Here is a 4,740-nt window from a genome sequence, read left to right on the forward strand (position 1 = left end):
CTTGTTCATGTCTTTGTTTAGTGTTTGTTGGCGATGATTAATATTTCCGCCCTTTCTTGTTGGATATGTATATTAAGTACTTATGATCTTTTATATCTATGAAGATGTATATTCAGGAAATGTTGTATCATTTCAGTTACCGTCAGGTAACCGGTTTTGATTTCCCCATTATATGTTACTTAAAGTGATGTCCCGGAAAAGAAAGGTTTTTAAAAGGAAACAATTTTATATCACTAATTCAAAAAAAAAAAAATTACCCATTCTTCCGCAATGTTTTTGAGAAGTATTTTTCGGGGCGTTACACAAACTACATCGAGGCCTCCCTTTCTGATATAGGGAGATTTTCTTCTTCACAATATTGGGTAAAAGTATGAATACACACACCAATTCAATTACAAGCACATATGACGCTTCTTTCTTGAAATCTAGGATCCCTAAATCCTTGGTTTGACTCTACCCTTCGCCTGAGAAAACATTTCTCACGAAACAGCCCTAGCCAAGATTCTTGTCCTCAAATCAAGACCTACTAGCCTTGGTGAAGAATCTTAATCTCTGTGGTGATACGACACCAAGAGATTAATCCAGAAATACACAAAAAACAGATTAAAAACAGTAAGGTATACTAAGCATAATAATGCTTGAAATATTACAAGAAAAGATCTAAAGACTAACCCACTCAGTAATCTCTCAAGCCATCAAGAATCATGTGAGTTAATCAAAAACAGAAATCAAATAATCTCTGTATGAATCTATATAATGCATGAACATGTGAGCAAGATAAGGATGAGCATATGAATATGTAAAACAATATGCAAAAATCAGAAATTAATTCATCACAACAACTCTCTTCTCACACATGCAACTCTCTTGAGAAACAGTGAAACAAAATGAAAAATGCTTTTTAAAACCAGCCCTATACAATAGAATGCAATGCTACGGTTTTCTGACAGTTGCCTCTATATATAGCAAGTAGTTTTGGGAGTTGGATTCGTTGCACATAGTTAAACGGTTAAAACAGAAATCAGTTATAACAAATAACAACCTGTTAATCGATTAAGGCTACCCGTTAATCGATTAACCATGCAACACAATGACACAGAAAACAGTTGTAACATGAAACACTGATTTAACAGAGAAGCAGTTGAGTTAATCGATTAATTGGCACATTAAAGTACATGGTTCAAAAGGTAAACTTCTCATATGTTATGCACAACATATATACATGTTCTAGCAATTATATTATGCCTAATATGCACATATAACATGTATGATTAATGCATGAACATACAATTAACTGGATAATATATCTCATGGATATGATATGACAATTAAGATGGCTTGAGAGACTAGCACCTAGGTTCACCCCACCTATACTCACTTACTATGACACACATCCCAGACTACATAGAATAGTGACTCTAATTATATCCTAGTCTAGATATGACCAAATGAGCATAAGGCATGTTCATGGTTGAGCCATCTTCAAGCTTTAATATAACCTTGCCTTCATAAAAAACAAAGGCAAAGTATTGCTAGTGCTATCCTTGACACTTTGCACTTTCATTAATAACATTGATTAAATTATTCAAAATGTATTAGAATATAACAAATGAATCATATTGATATAATTTTATATAATCAAGATACAAAAATATTAACCATAAGATAATACGTACATTTTTTTTCCAAGGTGTGCATCCGTCAATGAAGGCAACATGTAAATTGAGGAAAGTATCGAGTCAAAGATTGAACACAAAGATGAGACAAGACCGCCTCCAGCAGTTGGACTGATGAAGTAATGGCCAACACAAGTTTTATTTGAATTGGATATGAACTAGGTTAGGTATGAGTTAATTTTTTTTGGGTACTATCAAGCGTATCCCTCAATCTTTTTTGGATAAGTAACTAATACTTTTTGGGGTTCGTGGCTGCTTCTCTCAATAAGTGTCCCTCTCAGAAATCGAATTTTCGACCTTGTGAATCCAGTGAGGTTTTACATCACTAGATCAATATCTCCTTGGTTTAGGTATTGCTTCTTTATCAATTATACATTTTTTTTATTATTTTAAAGAGAAAATATAATAGAGTGAATTAACGAGAGAATTTGAGAATGACATAATACGAAAACAATAATAAGAAAAAAATTCAACGATATTCTTAGTACGTGTTTATTTCTCTTAATTAAAAAGAAGGTATCAACTTTTGGTGTTAATAATAGGTGTACACATTGTAAGTTTAACATGGAAACCATGTGTAAATGGATCTTAAGAAATCATAGATTTGACATCATAAGAATAGTTATAGATTACCTCTATCCATGGCGACACGATTCTCCTTTCTCATGTTGTGTGGTGTTCTTTGTCAAAAGAGAAACTCTTCTATCTCTTTCCCTTTCTTTATATGTTATTCCTTATTGATGGCTAATAGAACAACATTTCTGGGCAGAGATTGAGACTATGTTTAAAGTTTTTTTCTGATGAGTATAGTGCTTTCATCAAGCACTATATATAGACTCTTTTCCAAGAGTCTTACCATTTCATTTACAACTATCCAATTCAAGAGTTATACTATTCAAAATTAAAATAGTATATCCTTTCATGTCACAAGAGGCATTCTTACATTCTATCACTTGTCTCATGTGACAATATAATTCATGATATGATATATATCTAACATAATGCGCATAATCAGAATATGTTTTCCATATTCATTACATTATAAGTCATGATTAAAAACAAGAACACTACTAAAAGTCATGGCGGTTGTACTCATTTATTCGATATAGTCCCTTCCATGTACTACTATATTAGCCTTAATCCTAACATGACATATTAAAGAGAATCATGTAATAATGTCATTTAGAAATAAAATTTTATTTTCAATATTACCATTCTCACATGCGTACATAAGTTTGAAAATAAAATATTAATCAAAAACTTAAATATTAACGAGTTCGAAGTGTCAAAATATTGAGACTTTATTAATAATATAATGTTCAACATTCATTTGCAAACATCATACCGATATTTGTTACATGACCAGTAAATATTTTGGGTGGTAACCCTTTCGTCAAAGGGTCTGTAATCATAAGGTTAGTGCTAATATACTCAATTGACACTCTAGGTTTCTGAACTTCTTCTTTAACGGCAAAGTATTTCACCTCCATATGTTTAGCATCTTTGGAATACTTGTCGTTTTTAGAAAAGAAGACTGCTGCAGAATTATCACAATAAATTTTCAGCGGCTTGGCAAACTGTCGACAACCCCAAGTCCTAAAATAAAGTTTCGTAGCCATTTAACATGAATTGTGGCCTCAAGCATGCCACAAATTTAGCTTCCATAATGGATGCAGCAATGACAGTCTGCTTTGCACTCTTCCATGAGATAGCTCCTCCAGCTAATAAATACACATAACTGAAAGTAAACTTTCTTAAGTCTATGCATTCGGCAAAGTCTAAATCTGAATATCCAACCACCTCAAGGTGATTTGATCTCCTATAAGTAAGCATGTGATCCTTTGTAACTAGTAAGTATCTCAGAACTTTCATTGCAGCTTTCCAATGTTCTATACCAGGATTACTCTGATATCTTTCTAACATTCCCACTGCAAAACTAATATTTGGTCGCGTACAAGTTTGAGCATACATTAAATTTTCAACTATAGATTCATAATAAGGAATTTCTTCCATTTGCTTCTGTTCCAAATCATTCTTTGGACATTGCATCATACTAAACTTGTCTCCTTTCTGAATTGGAACGGGAGATGCTGAACATTTATCCATTCTGAATCTCTCTAAAATTTTGTTAATATATGCTTTCTGAGACAAACCTAAAAGTCTTTGTGATCTATCACGAAATATTTATATTCCAATCACATAGCTTGTCTCACCCATATCTTTCATTTCAAAAACATTAGAGAGAAACATCTTAGTCTCATTTAAAAGACCAAAATCATTAGTTGCAAGCAAGATGTCATCAACATATAGAACCAAAAAGATAAACTTACTCCCACTGGCCTTTAGGTATATACATCAATCAACAATGTTTTCCTTAAACCCAAAGGATACAATAATATTATTAAACTTAAGATACAATTGTCGCGAAGCTTATTTAAGTCCATATATTGATTTCTTAAGTTTACACACCATGTCTTCACATCCATTTGGTTGATCCATATAGACCTTTTCTGTTAAATCCCCATTTAGAAATGTAGTTTTCACATCCATTTGGCGTAACTCCAAATCATAATGAGCCACCAATGTCATGATAATCCTAAGTGAGTCTTTCTTAGAGACTGGTGAAAACGTATCTTTATAGTCAATGTCATCTTTCTAAGTATAACTTTTTGCTATAAGTCTGACCTTATAACGTTATAAGTTACCATAAGAATCACGTTTGGTTTTGAAAACCCACTTACAACCAACTGTTTTGGAATCTTCTGGTAACTCAACAACGTCACAAACCTCATTTTGTTTCATAGATTTTAACTCATTTTTCATGACATTTAACCATTTATCGGCATTATCACTATCCATGGCTTGTGAAAACGTAAATGGGTCATTCTCAATTCCTATGTAACATTCTGATTCATGTAGGTAAACCACATAATCATCAAAAATAGCAGATCGTCTTTCTCCTTGAGATCTTCTTAATCTTCTATTATAGGTTCATCAACTTCATTTTCAATAATGGGATTATTTTGTTGTTCTCCGTCATTACTAATCGGTTCAATAACTTGAG

The sequence above is a fragment of the Lupinus angustifolius genome, chromosome LG18, assembly GCF_001865875.1.
Source record: "Lupinus angustifolius cultivar Tanjil chromosome LG18, LupAngTanjil_v1.0, whole genome shotgun sequence".
Taxonomy (NCBI): domain Eukaryota; kingdom Viridiplantae; phylum Streptophyta; class Magnoliopsida; order Fabales; family Fabaceae; genus Lupinus; species Lupinus angustifolius.